Source organism: Oenanthe melanoleuca, chromosome Z (genome assembly GCF_029582105.1).
Source record: "Oenanthe melanoleuca isolate GR-GAL-2019-014 chromosome Z, OMel1.0, whole genome shotgun sequence".
In the NCBI taxonomy this organism is placed as follows: Eukaryota; Metazoa; Chordata; class Aves; order Passeriformes; family Muscicapidae; genus Oenanthe; species Oenanthe melanoleuca.
Window position 1 is genome coordinate 68,734,955 of NC_079362.1, and position 20,870 is coordinate 68,755,824.

At 40.6% G+C, this 20,870-nt stretch overlaps 1 protein-coding gene across 9 annotated transcripts in view; it reads left to right on the top strand.

Annotated features, from left to right (window-relative positions):
* Nucleotides 1–2,792: 2,792 nt before the first annotated feature.
* The window catches only part of UBAP2 (ubiquitin associated protein 2), a 162,807-nt gene continuing 144,729 nt past the window's right edge, over nt 2,793–20,870 (top strand). For 6 of the 9 annotated variants that reach the window (XM_056514687.1, XM_056514688.1, XM_056514689.1 and 3 more), the window contains exon 1: nt 2,802–2,863. The gene's annotated coding sequence lies outside the window, so the exon portion shown is untranslated. Of the gene's footprint in view, nt 2,864–3,143; nt 3,410–20,870 lie in introns of those variants that run through there. The other 3 variants (XM_056514696.1, XM_056514691.1, XM_056514690.1) reach the window with 2 other exon arrangements.

Below are 20,870 nucleotides of genomic sequence, written 5' to 3' on the forward strand. Positions count from 1 at the left end.
CAGTATTTGAGATTAGCCCCATTATCTTCTGGGCTTCAGCACAGATTCCGTGCAAACTCAGCTCAAAGCTGAAAGCCAAGATTGGTTTCTTTATATTGAGCCTCTTGCAGAGCCTGGATTATGCTGACTCTCTGAGAATATATTTTCCAATATATTTTGGAAAAAGGCAGTGCTGTTGAAGAGGTGTCATCATGGTCAGGGCTGTGAGACCAGTTTTCAGCAAACAGCAGTATTCTGTTAGACCAAGTGATATAAAAAAAGCAAAAACAGGGCACTAAGAAAATAAAAACTTCAGAATAGATAGCAAAAAACTGCTCTGAATGTCAGCTCAGTCAGACCAACTGTCTGCTGAGCCTGAGGGGGAAGGGTTGGTAGTGTGGAAAGTGGGAGAGAGCATTAGCAACAGGGAAGATAGTACCGCCTGAGCTTGTCAAGAAAACATGGTTCTACTGCAACACAGAGCAGAGTCCTGCACTACGAACAGGGAACACAAGCAGTTTTCCCCACTCACAGATGTGATAGGCAAGGAGAATGCCAAGCACCAGAACAGTGGAGTCCAGCCAGTAGCGTGTGAACTGCAGCCTGTTTCAGAATCTGCAGAAAGTGACTGAGAAAAGCAATCCTGCAGTAAGCCGAAATAGCCTATCTGGATTTGCACCTGCACCAGACTGTTATTTACTGAATGAAAAACTGAAGAGGTTACAAATCATTGTAACAGCAGATAAGAATCCTGACACAGGCAGTAGGTAGAATTTGCCTGACAGGCCTGGTCAAGCCTTCACAGTGTTTAGTGCACGGTCTTCTCTCGAAGTCTGATGTACTGAATCACAGGATCATTTAGGTTGGAAAAGACACCAGAGAGTGACTCCATTCTGTGACTGATCAGCAATGTGGCAATTAGAACAGAGCACTAATTATCACATCTAATAATTTCTTGAATACTTCTACCACCTCCCTGGGCAGTTCATTCAAATGCTTCTCTACCTTTCAGTGAAGAAATTCCTCCTGATCAATATTTGAAGTGAAGGTCTTTGTACCCAAGCTTCCACCAGTTTATTCCTTTAGTTCTTCTCTGGAAGCTTTGTCAGTGCAGTGCCATTTTCTCATTTATATTTGCTCCATGTACAGCAGAAAGAGTCTACAACACTTTGGTCCTGGTATCCCTGCTTATTTTCTCCTATTACAAATGCTCTTGGGCTGCATTCTGTGTGATTTTCAGAGACACATTCCAGCTGGCACTACACCATCTGACAACAGCATCCCAAGAGCTCTCAGCCTCTGTTGTTTTTTGCTGCACACCAAATTTTCATCTTGATTATTAAAGGATTGCCAAACCACGATGGAAGAATGCTAATAATACTGATTAAATCCACACAGATTATGGAGCTGCAGACGTATTTGTCACAAAGCTTGTGAAACTTTGTTTACAGCTGTAATTAATTGTTCCCCTGCAATAGTAATAAAACAGAATATCAACAGATGCATCAAGAAAATCAACAATACCTGTGCACTCTTTGGTGTGAAATTCAATTTAGTTCAAAAGACCCTCTATCTTACTAAGAAAAAATGAGAACAGGGAGATCTTGCAGCGTCTCAGCAGTAGGATCTGTTGTAGCTCCTGCCCGTCAATGCCGTAAGTGTCAAGGATGGAGACTGGTTAAATGTATCTACTCTATGCAGAGAAGGCAGAAGCATGAAAAATACTGATTAGTTTTCAGATACTGCTTAGAGTAAAATCAGATTTCATGCCCTTTCTACTTACATGGAGAATATGGGCTCAAGAGACAGAGGATGAGCAAACAGCAGTGAAGAGTATCAGACCACAGCAAAGGTCAAGGACCACGGGACATTATAACTGGTGGCACCAGGGGCTGAACAATCTGAACATCACCTTCACTAGCCCAGTCTGCTCAGCACCAATCACTGATCAACTTCCACACAAGGTAAGTAAGCCTGGCTTTAACATGTCAGGCCTTGCAATGGTACCCAAAAGGTAAGGACTGCATTTTGGGCAACCAGAGGTGCTACACACATCAGAAAAAATGCACAGCAGGAAAAAGCATAAATGGAAGAAACATTTTTGGTTTTTTCTCCTCTTCTGACTCACAATCCAAAACTCCTAATTGCAGGGAGTCAAGCATTATTGACTATCCTTTCTTGTCCCGTCATGGTGGTTTCAGGCTGCCAGAAGCTGCACCAAGCTCTCTAGCACACTTCTGCTGCACCAGCTCCTCCCTGCTGCCATTAATCCCCACCGTACTTTACTTGATCTTCTCTTCCTGTAGTGCAGCTATCTTTTATCCTAGATTTCTCCAGTGTCAACAGGATGTCTCTCTGTGTCCAACCTAGCAAGAGTAGGCGACGTTTACATTAATGTAAGTGCAGAATTGGTTCCAAAATGCCCTGTTCCTAAGCCACGGGGGTCCCTCTCGATGCCCCCTCACGGGGGCTTCTCAGCGTGTCCCTCACGCGGTCCCTGACAGGATTCCTCAGAGGAATCCTCGCATGGGCTCTCATGAGGTTTCTCAGGGAGTTTCTCAGGAGATCACTCGTAGGGTAAGTCCCGCGGCCCGTCCAGGGGGAGCCTCTGGGCGTCCTTTACCGAGGTCCCTCAGAGGATCGCTCCTGCCGCCAAGGCGGGGGGTCCCTCAGGGCGGCCCTCACGCGCCTGCGGGCGGAGTCCGCCGCTCCCGTCCCTTCCTCCCGCCCCGCGCGCGCCATGGAAGGGGCGGGGCCCCGGTCACGTGAAGGCGAAAGGAACGGGCCGGCTTTCCCCCCTCGCGCGCGCTGCTCACGTGGTCACCGGGAGGGGGGCGGGAGGCAGAAGCGGAAGAAGGTGCCGGTGGATGGGCGCGCGCTGGCGGTGCGTGAGGGGCGCGGGGCGGGGCTGCGCGCGACCGCGTCACGTCACGTCGCGTCACGTGTGGAGGGGAAACGACCCCGCGCGCGCGTGGAGGAGGAGGAGGAGGAGGAAGGGGAGGTCACGTGACGGTCGCGGGCGCCGCTGCCGCCGCTTTGTGAGCGCACCGGGCAGGTACCGCGCGCGCGGGGGGCGCGTGGGGCCCCCTCACCCGCCCCGTCCCCGGCCAACCGTCCCCGCGCGCGGCCGCTCCCCCCTCAGCCGCCCCCGAGGCCCCGCGGGCCCGGCCCCGCTTTGTCCGGCCGGCGGTCCCTCGGTCGGGTCGGTCGGTGTCCACCCGGGCCGCCCAGCCCCGGGCCGCCCGCCGACGGGTTGCGGGGGGACGCGGCTTTGCCCTACTTTCCGTGGCGGCCGCCCCGGGGAAGCTTCGCCCTGGCCTAGATCGCCGTCCCCCCCACTCCGCCCCCCTCCTCTCCCGCTCAGCAGAGCCGCGGGTGCGGGCAGCGCCCACCTGGTTGGGGAGGGGGGGCCCGCTTGGCCCCGGGAGAGGTGGGTTCTCTCTGCGCCCCTGACATCCGCGGGAGAGGGTCCACCTTCGAGGAGGGGTTCTCATCTCATCTTGGAGGTGCTCGTCTCTTGCAACGAGGGTTTCTCTCGGCCGTGTTGGTGCTCGGGGGGATGTGAGGAAAGCGGGACCAGCTGGTCTCCGCGAATGAAGAGTGGGGTTGGCGGCAGGAGTCAGCCCGGAGGGGAGGTGGCAGCTCGAGAAGCGAACAAGTGGATGATGAAGTATCGATCTGTGACTTACGCAGGGCTTTACTTCCATGTTGTTGCTCATCCCCTTCCCGGGTATTCCCTCGCTGGTGGTGGGGGGTCAGCTACAGACAATGACATCTCAAGTGGGTTATTCGAGGACATGACAATGAATTAATCATTTCCTCTTTTAACCTTCTCCACCTTAGTCCTTCCTTGCCATCGGCTGTACGTGGTTGCTTGGAACTGGGTGCTAACTGGGCTTAACTATTGGTCTGACTTTTGTTGCCTTTAAAAACAAGAACAAAAAAACTCTTCTGTGTTTTCTTTGGTTTTTGAAGAAAATTGCAACACGGAAGTGAACTGGTAGGCATTCCTTTACAAGAAGCTGGATATAGAAAGGACCTGGTGCATGTTTGAGTCTAATGGCAAGGGTCTGAATTCTCTGATGTGGAATGGGCTTAAAAGCTTGTGCTGGAATGTCTGCACTGCTGTTGGGTGCCACCTGGGAGCAGGGTGGACTGGTTTGCTTTTCTCTTGTAAGTGTGTTAGCACAGGAGTGTGGATGTGCAGATCACCCTTGGTGTGTTCAGAGGAACGAAATGTCTCATGGAGCAGAAACTCGGGGTTTGCTATGGAACTGTGTGAAGGAAAGCTTGGAAATGTGGAAGGGGAATGAAGGGGCTGGCCTGGCCTGAGAGCAGCTGGTTTTTTCCAAGTAGAGAAATTGGAGCTGGAAGTGAGGGAAGGGAAGGGAGGGGGAGCAGCGCTTGCCATTGAAACAGAGCCCTTCACAAAAAATGGCAGCAACTCAGCCTCCTGGCTTTTACTTCTTTAATATTTACCAAGTCCTTTTAGCAATTCCCTTGTTTGTATCACATTCTCTAATGGAATCTGGGTTTGGGTTCCTACCTGGCTGACTCAGTATTTATACCTGGACCCAATTGCTCTACAGTGGTTTGACCTAACTTGTTTAAAGAATTTATTTTTAACCTTACACTAGGTAACTTGAAAGCAAGCAAGGCTAAATCACTTTGCAGAATTAATGATATGACTCCTGAAAATGTGCTGGCTTCTGTGTTTATAACCTCAATAATCTTGGTAATCTTGGAGGTGGGGAGGAGTGGGAATTGGACAAGCTTTGTTCTACTTTGTTCTAGTTGCAGTTTTATCAGTGTGTTGATTTTGCAAACTGTCTCTAGTAAAATGTGACATTTCGGAAATTTTGACTGTTTCAGTTGTTTTGGCCCATCTTCCATAAAGCTCCTGGTGCCATGACTTGCAAAAGGGTTATTTAATCATTTGAGGGGATGTGGAAGCAACAGACTTGCCACTAAAATCTAAAGACAAAATAATCTTGTCTGTTACTAGAAGCTGTTATTTTAAGCTTTTTTGTTTGTTTGTTTGTTTGGCTCTTCCAGTTTTTTGGAAGCTGTAGTTCTAGAATCTAGAAGTAGATTGTTGTTGCTCTGCATTTCTTCCATGAACTTTTATTTTAGGTGATGATTTCCTTATGAAGTGCCATTTTTTGGTGCACTTTGTTTGTTGCTGATGTTGTCCTATTGATATTGATCATAACAGAGTAACATGCTGATAAACAGTACTTGAAATGTTTATGTGTCATATACTGTTAATGCTCTATTAATAATCAGCACTGAGTGGCTTACTATTAGTAATAATGTTTATTTGCCGTTTCTGTCACATTTAGTACCTGTACTTAGAATAGGTACTTTATGAAAGACTAGGAGTAAAACTTTGGATCTGTTGTGATTCTTTGTATTCATCTTTGTTTCTTATTTGTTTGAAGCACATGGGCAGGACTCTGAAGACCCATGTTCAGTGCTTTGCAACAGCCTTGTATGACCTTGCTGAAAGAGAAGCCAAGTGATTTGTCCCCTTTGTAAAATACAGATTAGAGAAACTGTTGTATTTTTAGACTTATTGAATGGAAGGTGCTAGAGGAAATACACTTGATACCCACTGCACTGTTGTTATTCTGCTAAAGCTTTTGGCGAATTTTAGGTTTATTTCTGATATAGTCTGTTTACTTGTAGCCCATTGAGTCCTCTGATTTTCAGAGAACACCTAGTTTGGACTTGCACTGTTTTTCATATAACTTCCCTAAACATGTTACATTCATTAAAGTGAGAGCTGGGATGAAAGGTTGTGAAATGCCTCCTTTGCAATTACTTCAAGTTCATATTTTACACAAAACTGTACAAAGGGTTTGTCTGTTTTGCTCTAACATGAAAGTCCACACTCTTTGATTTTGGCCATCTGCACTGGGAGTCTGTTGGAACTCCCCATCTGCCTGGGGCTCCTGCAAGGCTCTTCCTTCCACAGGTGTGGTACCCTCAGCTCTTCTCTCCCCATTAGTTCTCAGTTCTTCAGGGAGTAAACAGGGACTAAAGACAGGCAGTTTAGAGGTGGTATGGTCTGATGGCTAAGATCTGAAGCCTTGCTCAGCCTGCTTTTACTGCATCATAAATATTTTGCTGAGCATATTGTTTTACTTATGTTCTCTTTAGATTGTAAAACCTGTAAAATAGGTTACGTTAACAACTTTGTGAGGCTCTCTTGGATGGGGTTGTTTCTATTCTCAATGCTATTGAAATTCTATTTCTTTTTGTCCAGCTGTCTTTGTGGAACCTGCACAGTATGGTGGCTTCTTTTGAAGGTAAAATTGTCAAGTTTTTTTTCCCCTCTCTCCCCAAGCTCTAAAATCAGTCTCCTGACAGATGAGCCTGGAGGAGTCCTTTACCTGGCTGAGTGTAGCATTTTGCATTGAAAGCAATGAAATGTTTCCTATGTTGAGAGAGCTTTGATCTTTCTTGAGACTTAAGGTTTGTCTGAAGTTATATGGTGAACTTTATGGTTTTGTTTTTCTGCTGTATCATACAGGAAATACAGTTTATTGCTGTAGAAGATGCAGGTTCAATTTGCGTTGCAGAATCATTCAGTATGTGAATCTACAATTAAATGAAGAAAACACAAATACTTTGTTAACCTCTAGATTTGAATCATCAGGTTTCACTTTTAAAAACTGTTTCAATGGCGGGGGGAAAATGCTTACCTCAGTCTGTTGGGTGGCCCTGTGGTTGAAAGTGTAGGATTTGAATTCACTAGTTATGACCATGTTCCTAAACATTTTTAATGGTTAGCTGTAGAGAGAGGAATTCTTTGTGCAGTTTTATTGCATCTGGCATTGGTTTAATCTAGAACATTTCATTTGTATTTCTTGTGACTAAAGTTGTGTTTCTGGAAGTAGGATGATACTTTAGGGACCATATTGAGATTGCTTTTGAGCAAGGAAAACACAGTATTTGTTTATACTCAATTTGTTTTGTTTAGTGGTTTGAGGGTGATGGATGTATAGTAATATGGAATGAAGCATATGGCTTCAGAAACCTTTTTGCTTCCTGTTTCAGTTTGTTTTTAAATGTTAACTGAATCATGGCCGTTTTGTCCTAAACGCTTGGCTTTGTACTGTTTCATTATCTGTTTTTCCATATTTGAAAGCTATTGCTGTTTTTTTTTTTTCTGCTCTTCTTTGATTTTCGAAATCTTATGTTGTCTTACACACAGTGTCAACAACAGGAATCTGAGAGGAATCCTGGTGCCAAACCTTGCACTGCTGTTGGGCTATACATAGTATATTGTATGCAAGAAAATCTGATCCATGCATTTGATGGATTGTGCCCCAAGGGGTGGGTATCTGCTTTTATTTCAGCTTTCAGTCACACGTTCTGGAGATCACTGACTTGTGATCCATTTTTGAATCTGACATAAGAGAGACTTAAGTTAGGGATGTTAACTTCGGGTGACTAAGTGTGATGAGGGGGAAAAGTACTGCACTTCCTGGTTTTGTGCTTCACTTTCTTTTGTTAGCCACTGAATGAATTTCTGAATGTTTTGAACATGGGGCAATTGCCAAGGGTTAGCTGTCTGAAATTCATTTTTGAGAAAGATTGGAATAGACTTATGAGGTTGGTGAAATTAATTTAAAGAGTATGTAAAAGTGTTTATTTCCTTAGTGTTTGAGAGAACTTTCTCATACATGTCTTCAACCTGATTCGTTTCTTTGCTGTTTTGTGATGTCCAGATTAGCAGCAATACCCAGGAACTCTTCTTTGCATCTTAGAAGAACTCGCTTGTTACCTTCTTTGAATAGTTCTCTGTTATGACTGCAAGTATAAAACTCATTTCAACTTCACACCTATTTACTTTTTGTTGTTTACCATTTTACTTGTTGATGTAGTAGTGTATGTTTCTGGATTTTGTCCCAAGGAGTTTTAGCCTACTTATGATTTAATTGATGATTCCATTGATTTTCTCTATATTACTGTTGGAGCATAAATGCTAGAGCTTTAGAGTTGTCTCTAGTGAAGCTTGGGATGTTTTTGATAACAACTTTTCTGTTAAAGGACTTTCTTGCCTTTTTACTTCACTTCATCATGGGCTGCCCTCGGCTGACATGGACTTCTGGAGGTGTTCTAGTCTCTCTTTGGTCAAGCAGGACCATTACAGCAGGTCACCCAGGACTGTGTCTGAATGTCTTTTGAATATCTCCAGTGGAGACTCTGCCACCTCACTGGGCAACCTGTACTGTGCCGGTGCTTGCTTGCCCTCAGGACACAGAAGCATTCCCTGTTGTTCCCAGGGAGCCTCCTGTGTTTCAGCCCTTTGGCTCTGGTCCTGTCATTGGGCACTGCTGAAAATAGCTGGCTCTGTGTACCTTTCCTTCAGGTGCTTAGACTTATTGGTGAGGCACCACACCCCCCCCTCAGGCTTTTTTCTCCGGGTTCAGCTACTTGACATAGTCAGATCTGTAGTCCTTCAGGCCGACTCAACTTGTATGTCCTTACTGGCCTTTGAGAGAGAGGTGGATTAAGCACTGAATTTAGTATGGTTGGTGTGGTATTCACCATAATTAATGATTCTTGGTTAAGAAATGGGTTGGTTTAGAGAAAGTAGTGTGGAAATGAAGTAAGAGGCATATTACAAATTTGAATAATTTCTGTAATTACAAATGAGGAGTAATTGACTGTCCTGGTTCTAGCTGAATTGAAGGTAATTGAACAATAATTCAGCAGTCTGTGAGGAAGAAACAGGTTGAGCACTTGATTGTCTGATAGCGATATAATTTCCCAGGTCCTTTGTGTTCTGTGTAGAAATTGGATGGATAGTACATGATGACTTAAAGTACAGTACATTGTTTAGGAGAGATTAGACTGAGTTCTTATTGCATATTGAACTATCCATTTTATGAAGCTGTGTACATCAAGATTATTTTTAAAAGTACTTTTTGATGGGACTGAAGCCCAAGCTTTGCATGATTATAGGAGCTCCAAATTAGAAGTGAACTGGGCCAGCCTAGTTTTTGTACTCTCGCAAGTCCAGACACCTTCCCCAAAAACCCCAAGACCTCCACAGCTGTAGAGAAAGGTTGAAATAAGGTTAGATGGTTAAAATTGCTTTCATGGTTAAGGTTATTGAGTCTGGGAAGTGCTAGGATGACTCTTGTAGAACAGTCATCCAAAATGAAACATCACTGAGGTGTAATTTCTGCTAGGAAACCTACCCCAAATATTTGGATGACTTCGCTCCCTTGCTGATTTTGTGGATTGCTGGGAAGTGCTTTTGAGAACTTTGAGAGAGAGAAAAGCAAGAGTGTATAACATCTATATTGTTCTCAATAAACAAATCCATTAAAATGACTGATCAAGAGAAGATGTTCAAGTGTTTCATTAGTTATGAAATTACTCACCCACTATAAACTATGATAAAACATAATGCAAGAAATTGCACAACTATCCCTTTTCAGTTTTGTTTAGTCCTTAAGTAAAAATTGAACACAAAAACATATTGACTGTGGCATCTTGCCTTTCAGGTGAAAATAAGGTGATTTTGAACATTTTAGCCAGAGTGTGGTAACTAAAGGCCTTTCCACCCAGCAGAAAAGCAGGTAGCTCTTTGGAGCTGAAACTGAATGTAGGGGAAAACAAATGAGAGTTGAGCAACTGGAGTCAGCATCATTTTCCTTCTTGGGACTTTGTTTAGCACTGGTGAGGGGCCAGGAACTGGTTTTATAGTTGTAGTTCCCCTTTATTGACAGATCCTGATTGAAAAGCTGATATATAACTCTTCCTCCTTTGCCAGTTGCTCCACAGTACTGGAGAAGAGTTAGGATCAGTTATTAACGTGGACTTTTTATGATACTTTACTTGACTTAACAGACAGGCTCTAATGCAGTGTGTAGAGGGAGAAGGCCAGAGTGAGTTGCTTGTGAAGAAGCAGGAGAAGGATGTGGCTTGGGGCTAGTTACAAGATGGGTTTGGGGTGGAGGAAGAAGGGGGAAGAGTTTGGTTTTCTTCATCTTGATATGATGAGTTGTTACTTTGATTTGTTTGTTCAAATTATTTGGACTCTGGTTCGTATAAGCAGAATCAGTAATGCTGGGTAACCTTAGGTGTGTCTTAACAAACAAACAAAATTCCTGCTTTGATAAAAGTGGATAATGAAATAATGCAAGGAATGATCAGCCCTGGTGGCGTACTTGGGGGAGAGAAAGGGGTCTCTGTTCTCAACATCCCTTTTGGCTGTTAAATGTGCCTGGTGAATTATTTGACACTATGTTTCAGTCCTTGGAAATGGTGTTGCTCTGTTAGTGTGTAGTGGCTGTGTCTCTGGTAATGCTGACTGGAAAGCTGTGAGGTTGTTTTGCACCTTACTTTTGGTATTCCTACAAATGTGTTTTGGTTCTGCATTTATGGCTGTGTGTAGTGCATCATTGACAGCTTGCTGAATTCCCCAGAAGTTTATATATGAGCAGATATGCTGGAAAGACTGAAAGTGTTTTTTAAGATAATTCTTTTTTTTCTTTTCTAAAACAGAAATGTTGAAGGGGATAAGCTATCTCTTCTGGCACTCAGTAATTTTGAGGAAAGTTAGTTCTTTTGGTAGATTTGCTTATTCTGTTGAATAAGATGAGAGCATTACTACCTCTTACATTTCCTGAAAAATCTTAACTTTGCTTCTCAAGTTCTCTGCCAGGTGAAGTGACTTCATGTAAGCATAGGTCAAACACTGTGCTAAACTTTGCTAAAATGTATATATGAACTTTATTGATTTTGTTACAGGTAAAACCTAAAGGCATTAATCTGGAAACATGGCAAAGCCTGAAAATAGAGCTTCACACTAGGCTAGTTTATCTAAATGTATATTTGGTCATTATAATTCTATTGTATTTTATACTGGCATGGTGTTTATGGCTAGAGAGGTTTGGGGCTCTGCTTTCCTGAAATCTTCAAGGCAAGCTGGGTGGAAGTGGTATGTTTAGTTCTCCCAGGACTTGGTGTGCACTGACCTCCCAAGCATTAAGCTTCAGGGATGTATCAAAGCTTGTTGAAACACTGACCTATAGTAGGTATTCTCCATATCTCTTTTTCAGAAGTTTTCTATGTATATATGTGTGTGTGTGTGTGTGTATGTGTATATATATATATAATCAGTCAAATGTCTAATTTTAAAAAATGGAAATATCCCCTCCCTTTAACTTAAATAATAAATAATAAAAAATAGGATTTCTATTAAGCTTCAGATGAGTTTAAAAGGAAAAAGCATCCCAAAAGCTCATCTTGAAGAAGATTATGGAAATGTTTTCTAATTATACTAAATTCAAAACATCGCAGCTCCAAGAGGCTTAAGTTTAACCAAAACACTATCACATGTTTCTGGAACTGACACTTTCAATTCTTTTGCAGCAATTGGATATCTTGCTAAAGCTCTCTGAGTTCAGCTAAAGACATACTTGTTCATTATGTGAGAATTTTAGTTTGACATCAGTGTACTTCTGACTGTTAAACAGCTTGCATTTCAGCCATGGTAAAATGGTAAAATTTTTCAGTCATGGTAAAGTTTGCTGACAAGTGGGTTCCAGATAAACATTTATTGAATTTTAGTTGCCTCTGAAGTAAATTTACAGCTTTTAGTGTGTTCACATTAGTTTGTAAAGTTGATTTTTTTTTTTTAAATACACCAACTTCCATCCTAGTTTTCTACTTACCTACTGTCACTGCGTTCCTTGATCTCTGTTTGATTCCCTATTTGATATTGGTCAGAACTGGTAAATCAGTCAAAGGTTTGTCTTCTCAAATGTACTTGCATAATAGAATAGAAGTCTGACATAATCTCAGATATGGAAGGCCTTACTCTTGGTACTGTGTGTGCTAGGAATTTTCTGGGTTTTATTTGTTCCGTATTCAACATTTGAGATTTTAGAATGGTTTTAAGGGAAGTTAATGTCTCTGGCTGTTAGAATGAGCTCATTCATTTAAACATTCTTTTTCCTTCCCTTTCTTTTTTTCCTGGCAAAATAAAATCTAAAAGAAGCACAAAATGTTTTTGTTGGAGGTATTTGCAGCTCTTTGAACAGACTTTCCTGAATAAGTGGAATTAAAAATTCTGCTATTTCAAGTTTGTTTTCATCAGTTGTATGCGTACTCCATAATGTTTAAATGCAGTGTATTGAGAGTTGTTTTATCTCATTCTGTCAGTTCCTTGCATTTGATCCTGTGCAGAAATTCCTATGATGTAGCTGCGAGCTCACAGTATCTTCTAACAAATCTCAAAAACTCAGACTTCAGGGCAGTATTCTTTTGAATATCAAAACTAAGGTCATTCTAATGCCTTTTTCCTTAGAGTTTTAGAGCATAGCAACAGGGTCAATAAGTATGGTTTTTCTAATATTAGACATCAAAAACTGGAGGAACCAAAAGGACAGTACCTACTTACATGAGGCTTGTATACTTCCAAAAACACTACCTAAAGCACTGCAGAACGGTAAATTTCAGTATTCTGAAGGTGAGACAATTAGCAGGTTTTTAGCCTTTACTTTCTGCCGATTGCAGTTTTGGGTGACTGCTGTCTCATACCTTTTCCCCTGATAGAGGAGGTATGTTGCATTCTTCCTTTTAAATCTTTATTTTCACTTTATTTTACTGATTCAGGTTCTTAATAGTTTTCAAAAAGCCATGTTTTGGACTGTGCACTCATTGAATTTGAAAAACAGTCTTGTGTTAAATTGAGAACACATTTAAGTCATCATACTGTTCTGCATTTTAAACTTGCCTGCTATTGGTTTCTGAATTTATTTACAGTGTCATGTTGGGTTTTTCAGTACGTGTGCTTAACAGCCCCCTGCTGTGCTAGAATTTTTTAAACAAGGCTCTGTAAATGATTGAAAATTATTACTCTGTTTAAAAAGCTGTTACTTAAGTTTGTAATGCAATTTTTAGAACTTGTGATATTTTATCTTGGTTATTCCTTGCTCATCCTTCACTTGATTTCTGTGTATATACAGCTTTCTAGTTTGCTTGGAGAAAACAAATGTTTACAGCACATCTTCTGAAATGGTTTTCAAGACTGTTGTTGTCAAACCATTTATTTACTGAGTTTATTTACTGAATTTTTTATAGGTGCAGTACGCTCTCTGTAGCTGGTACCTGTAATGTTTTAATGCTGTTGCTAGAGATGAACACTACAGTTAGAATGTGTCTTACAGGTGCAGTCTCAGAATTCATATGTGTACTGAGGGTGAGGTGTACCATTAGTATAAAAAAGCTGTTTCAGGGACTAAGATGTATATAGAGTACAACTTCATTTTATTTAAAAAATGAGTAACTTCGTCTTGCAGGAAAGTGCTTGGTCTTTCAGACTCCTAGTAGTAAAATGAACAGGTCACTATTATCTTTGAATGTTTTAGGAAACACATTTTATACTTAAGCATTTCGTATTGCCTTGCACAGTATACAGACTTGGCATACTGTATGGAATTGGGGGGCTATGATTCATCGCTATGCTGTACTCAACTAACTCAGACTACAGAAGTATGTTAAAAGAGAATGTTAACTTTATGAAGATAAGGGAATACGTTAATATGAAGAGGAATTTTTTAATGGCTTAACAATAGGAAGGAAGTTTGGAAGAAAAGGTTTATATAGTTGTTCAGATTCCGTGAACTTAAAAGAAAATATTACTCTTGCCCTTTTGTGAATTTTATTGTGGGCTAGTGTGGCTTGGGAAGAAGTGGAAGAGAGTGACAACCTCCTACTGGAGACAGAAAATGCAAATAACATTTAAGTCAGACCAGATTCTCAGAAAAAGGTACAAATGGAGCTGGAACAGTGGCCATAGGTCTTAGAAAAAGCATACAGGTCATTCTCCACCCCATTTATGTTAGGAGAGAAAGTAAATACTGTATTAAATGTAGTAAAACTGGGCAATTTTTCGCTTTATGTGAGCACCTTGTCTCTTTGATATCTTCCTCAGAAAATTTAAGAAACTAAGAAGTGAGAGATGAATTTCATTTTGATTTAACTTCTAGGATGAGAACAATCTGGATGACTGTATTCCTGCTGTTAGATTGAATTCTGCATAGAGGGCTTTTTTTTTTGCCTGCTCCGTTCTAGCATGTTTTAAGTTTTAGGTTGTAAAGATAGTTAATCCCTCATCTCTTTTGAATGTTTGGTATCATTTTGGGGCAGGTGAGGTAGACCTGACCTCACATGAATTCTAGAATGATGGAATAACTGAATTTACACATGACACCAGGTTGAGAAGCTGTAGTTATGAGGAAAATAATACATCAATTCAAGTGGGAAAGCTGGGGGTAAACCCAAGTTTTCTGACTGAAGCAAGTTAATGTGAGGAATAGTATCAGAGGAAACTTGTTTAAAGCTAAACAAAATGGTAAAAATTATTGTGGCTGTAGAAAGAGAAATCCAGAGATGGCAGAGAAATGGAAGTCATCTTCGATGGCTTTCAGTTCTTGGTGCTGTTTCACTTATTTCTGAGCATCTGACAGTAAGTTTGTAAAAGGATTTTGCCCACTTCTCACAGTGTTTAACTTTGAAATGCTGAACTGAGCCAAATGACTGATCGTTTTCATTAAGATGTTATGTAGAGTGATTGTGTAGAAAGGAAATAGTTAACACTGCCTTACAAACGGTTGTGTTTTCCTCCTTCTGAAAGTTTAGTTTCAGAGTCATGAACGTCACTGTAAAAAAAAAAATTAAAAGAAATAAAATATATATAAATATATAAATATATATATATATATATATATATATATATATATATATAAATATATAAATATATATATATATATATATATATATATATATATATATATATATAAATATATATATATATATATATATATATATATATATATATTTTGGTGGATATTCCTGCCTAAAATGAATCTTGAGGAATACCATAATCTGTGACAAAAATAAAGAAAGGTGTTCTGGAATATTTTGCTTTATTTAGAAGAGTTTTCCTGCAAGACTCATATCTTTCTTTGGCCTTCTGAATATGTGAACGTGTCACAGGGAGTGATTTGTGCTGGTGGTCTTCCCGTGGTATCATATTCAAGAGTTGGGCTCTGTACAGGTGGGGGAAGGATACTGAGCTATTCGATGTTGCTAGTAAAACTGAAGCTAAAGTCTGCTATCACATTTTATAGAGACAGCCTTACTGGTTACAGAAGTATCACTCATGGCTTGTAATTTCAGTTGTGGGTGTTTTTTTTTTTTGTTTGTTTTTTCTTTTCTGGTGAGTGTTGTAATGTGATTTGATGAGTGGCATAAGTTTGAATTAATCCTACCATCCAAAATTTCTCTGTGGTGGCACTTTCTACTTTGTCCATCATTGTCAATTCTAGTGGGAATTAAATAGGGGAAATAGGAGCTTTTTTTTTTTTTTTTTTTTTTTTTTTATTAAATGCAGTTGAGTGTGTTTCTGCAAGTGGGAGAATATCTCTGCTCTTGCTCTGCTATTTTTAGTCGTCTTGCTTGTATCTGTTTCTATTCAAAGAATTCCTTTGGAAGCTGTTCCAGGAGAGAGTGGTTTGGTGACGCTTTGGCGGGCAGGGAAAGCACGAGCAAGGAGTGTGTTCATGATCTGGCAGCGAGATGTCCGATGTGCAGCACTGCTTCCTGTGTGACACCTTGTTTCTGAGCTCCCTGTTCCAATACCCTGCTGGGTATTGTCCTGGCAGGTGTTAGCTTGTTCTTGGTGTCATTTGGAGTGCCTGGGTTTCTACTTGAATCTTATTACTCGATTTGTTTTTCTGTGGAAACAGCAATTCATTTTAGGGCCTGTTCAGGTATGGCCTGTTATAGCTGATCAGGTTGTTGAAGTATGCCTTTCTACCGTTTGATAGCCAAATCCAGCAGTTCCCAGTATTTATTTTTCCTGCTTTTTTAAATTTTCTGAAACGGTGTATTCTGGATTAGCTTTCCTAGTAAGTTGGTTTAAAATTTTCATTTGTTATTTAACAGCCTCTTTTTTTTTTGTCTTTTGTTTGTGATTGCATGCATTACTCATCTTGAGGTAATAACAGGTAATTATTGATTATAAAGTAGTGAGGGTGATCCAGTGAAATTTCTTTTTGGTTTTAACAGTTGGTGGTATTGACAAACTGAAAGCCTGAGTGGTGTGTGTGCTGACAGCCCAAGCTTTAAGGTTCCGGAAGTGTCCTGCTGACACTGTCACAAGAAGAGCAGGGAGCAGTGAGACAAGTCAGTTACAGTTAGTACAGGAAGGTCATCAACCGTGTGCAGCTTCAGTGGTGTACTTCAGTCTTATCTGAGATGCTTTGGCCACATAAGTTTTTGATTTTTTTTTTTTGCATTGTAGTATTGATGGATTAACCAAAGTGTGGCCTAGTTCATATGTCCTTTCCTGTATTCTTTGGAGAGAACATTTATAACTTATGTAGTTGGTACTCTGCAGCTGGTTTCTCACCTGCATATATATATGTGTGTGCCCTGAGTCCACCTGGGCTTTGGGCTTCTTTCTGACCCCAGAGTTCATCCAGGCTGGAAAGCTGTGCGAATTATTGCAGTCTGAAGAGGCTTTGCCTTGTGATTGTTTTAGTGGAGAGAGCCACACAGAGAACTTTCAAGTAACTCAGCCCTGTTTTCCTCAATGGGTTTGTCTGGATTTCCTCCTTTCCCCCTCAGAGGGGATGCTGTGAGTTTTAATGAGCTGGCAGAATAAACATGCCTTGTCAGGGTGGGGCTTTTGATAGGGAATGGGTGGATGTTTAACTGTGTTATTCCTTTAAAAGTGAAATCCATAGATGACTGGCAACAACATGGACTATTTGGTTGTGTATATAAAATCATTAGAGACTTTTATGGGTGAATAAGTTGCTTTGGACAAGTTTGAATCTCTGTCTTAATGCCTGAAGCTGAATGCAAACATACGCTTTAGTAGCTGGGGGAAAAGACTGTATTTTAGGTTATTGTAAGCTGTGTTAGTGTGGCTGTTCTGATGTTAATTATACCCTCCTCTTCTTTGGATAGAAGCATCTCCGAATTTTAATCATATTTTTCACTACAAGTTACTAACTGGATGCTAATAGACATCTAAGAGGTTGAACATGAAGTGTTACTCAGTAAATGTGATAAAAGCCTTTCAAATATATACTTTTCTTCAAAACTCTGCTGGTAGGTGGTTGTTGTTGTTGTTTTTTGTTTGTTTTTAAAATGCCTACAGGGAATTAGTTCTATTTTTTTTTATTGCGTGCAGTGGGCTTGACCAGGATTAGGTCATGCTCCCCTGAATCCTAGAAAAACAAAATATATTTCTACCCATAATGGCTGTAATGGTGCATGCCTACTAAAGCTAGTTCCCCCTTTCCTTGTGAACTGGATCCGTGTCCCTCCTGTCAGATTCAGCAGTTGTATAGCCACATAGTTTTCCATTGGATAAGCTTGTTGAACTGACTGTTTCGTTTTAGAGGGCTTAATTTGCTTCTGGGAGAACCAACTGAAGCAACTCCCTCTGCAGCTGCAGGATCATTAGCCTGATTGAAGGAAAGGAGCAATATTTTGTGGTTAAGGAGTGGGGGAGCAGGCGTGCAGTTTCTGGTGATTGCTCACAGTTGTGTGATATTAGATGTGAGCTGATACTTGATTTTAATGGAACAAACTGTTTGGGCTCTACCCAGGCTATGTATTGAACTTCAAGTGAATGTGCAGCCAGGTCCCAAAGGGGAACTAAAACTCCAGAAATGTTTTTTTTTGTCCTTAAGTGTGCTCAGCCATTCTTTACTTGTTTGAAAGACTTCAGGAGGGCTGTGTTCATTCTGGCTGCAGAGGATAATGATTTTCAGCCCTGAAAGGCCTGCTAGTTCAGTTTGTTTTTTTTTTTTCTCGGCTGCAATAGACCTTTCCTTTACTAAAAACTAGTTCATGTTTTTTCCAAGGCAGTGAATAATTCAGTCACAGTGTCTGTTGTGAGGGGAGGACCAGGCTGCTGCATTGTTGGAAGTTGTACACACAATGGTGCCCTTCCACTGGATGCTGCTCAGGAAAACTTTAAATATAGAAAACACCAAGGGCCTTACTTTTTTTTTTTCCCTTTGTGACTGTTCCAAACCTGGAGAAACAGGTATGAAGAGATTTGCGATACTAATGGTTCTTCACCACTTAATGTAGCAGCTGTGGAATAAACAGCAAGTGTACCATGTATTTACTTGACTGGTATTTTCTTTTATCTCCTGAGGTTCCTTTCTTCCTGTCATAAGAGGCAGTTATTATGTTCATGGGTGTACAAGCACCACCTCTGAGCCACTGTGGTCTTTGTATACTCCCTGATCTGAGATACTGATGGATTTGACAATTCAGGAGAGCATGCTGTGTGGCCAGTGATGAGAATGTTATCTCTTCTAGCTTGGTGGTTGTTTGAGAGGTTTCACATAAGAAAGTCTTTTCCCTGACAGAGGGCAAGAAGTGAGGGTTTTCAGTCAAAGATGGCTGGAACCTGTATTTTTCCCTCTAGGTCTTAGAGTATTTGGACAGGCCAAAACTTTCCTTGAAGAGCTTTTCAGCCGCCAAATATACATGAAGAGTGGACTTGCTCTTGCCTGTTCCTCACGGGATCCCTATGATGGCTGGCTGTCAAAGAGAATTCCTGTTTTCTTACATTAAATTTTTATTTGGGCCAGTGCAGATTTTTTTTTTTTTTTTTTGGTTTGTTGGTTGGTGGGGTTTTTTTTGGGATTTTTTTGTTTGTTTTTTGTTTTTGTTTTTTCTGTTGGTTGGTTGGGGATTTTTTTGTCTTTTTTTTTTTTTTTTTTTTTTTTTTTTTTTTTTTTTTGGTTGGTTTTTGGGTGTTTTGGTTGGTTTTGTTTGGGTTTTTGGGTTTTTCTGTTTCATGGCAACAACATTGGTCTAATCTCTGTTATCTAGTTTGGATAGTCTGGAGTATGGTACTTAGAAAACAATGTGCAGTTTGTCTGTGTCTCTCTGTTCTTTGAGGTTTCAGTACAGTTAATCATGACTGTTGGTAACTAGTGCATCTTGCAGGTCCTTGCAAACATGGAACTTACCATTAGTTCAGGGAGCAGAACTTGATTCCCTGTAGATACTGATGTCTGAATCATAAGGTCAAGTCCTCTGAGTGTTTTAGGACATTCACTGCCTTTTTTTGTTGAGAATCACTCAGGTGCATACGGACAGCAGTGGAGCTGGGTAAGTTTTGCTAACCAGTTTTTTACAAGTCTGAAGATTGACTTGGCTATGTGGAAGATAAAGCCCTAGGTGGAAGTCCATCAGACTTCTCTGATTTTGGTGTGATTGATTGTCTTACTTTTTTTTCTTTCTAAATACCAGTTAAAGTTGCACTTTTTTTCCTTCAGTTAGTTCTGTATGAATAAGGGTACGTGTTGCCTCAGAAGCTTCAATATTTTTTAAGAAATGGTGAGGACAAGTCCACAGGATGCTTGTTGAATGTAGCTGGCAGATTTTGGTTAAAACTAGAGAATCATCAGTATATACTGAAATGTGAAGCACATTTCTTAGAGACACTGCAATAATAGGAAAAGAAATAGATACTCTGAGAGGATTTTTAAAAATAATGTTAATTATAATGCTTAACTTTCATGATTGAAACATGTTCTATTACTGGAAAACATGCCATATTCAGTCCCTTGTCCACATCATGCTTTTGTGCTCTGAATAGCTGACCAGCATTTGCCTAACTCCAGTCTTTTGAGGAGGAGCAGTTTCTCTTTCAAAACATGTACTAAGTGCTATCTTTTATTTCTGAGACCTGTTTGTATATTTCTTTGTCTTTGTTTGCATAGCTTATGTTTAGGAGTAGTAATCCTTAAAATAAACTTCATTTTTACTGGTATTAAAGAGAAATTTTTGATTTTTGCAGATGGGGATGTGTTCTTAGCTAATTATATATTGGCCTAGCAGAATAATTATTTCAACTAACAGCTCAGACAGCTTTCAAAACGTGAGTAAGAATAGTCACTTGGTTATTGGTTACAGTTTGTTAACACGATGTGAAGTTTATATATTAGTGTGTGTGGTGTTTCTCAGACTGCTCCCAGCAATACTCTTTCCTTGGTAAAACATGAGAGCATGGAGATAGTAAGGTTTCCCTCTCCTTTGGTGTTCTGTCAGTGATGCAGGTCAATATTTTTCCTGTTTGCCATAGAAGACTGTAAGATGAGACATGAATTCTCCCAGGATCCATAAGCTCACATTCAGTGTAGTTGCTTCAGGCAATACAGACATTGAGTCATCAGCATGGCTCCTGAGGAACATCTGACTCTTGCAAACTCTTCCTGTTTCAATCAGCAGTAAAGATGGTGAGATGCTTTGGACAACAGCACTCGAGGGAAATGCATTACATTGATGCTTTGCAGACGTAATATTTTTATTGCTGTTCTTCTTCCTCATACTCATATAATTCTACAGCTGGAGCAGTGAAATCTGAGCTCACTGTACATGTACAGTAGTTATGCCTTCCTGAGGGTGTGTCCTGCAGCCTTTTCCCAACTCTGTCACTGTGAGAAATCTTTGACTGATAGCTTTTTGTCTTGGATATAAAAAAGCAATCACATTTTTAGGTGTTCACAGAGGTCTTTCCGTGTTTTGTCACAGCTCCTTCTTCAGGAATCAAGAAAGTAACTTTCTTGAGACTACCTCAGGGAAGGAATTGAAACTGCAGATTTTTTTCAACTAATGGAAGTGAATATTTCACTTCTAGAGGAATCTTGAAAGTCAACTGCTATTGCCATGCCTAGTCTGTACCTGGAAGTTCAGTAATAGATTTCCTGTGTCTTGGGGGCTTGCAACCATGTTAAGTCAATTTTTGTTCCCTGTATCTGTACATTTTCTGACTTCATTGAGTCTGAAAGGCTTAGAGTTCTTGCTGAAGAAAGATTGAA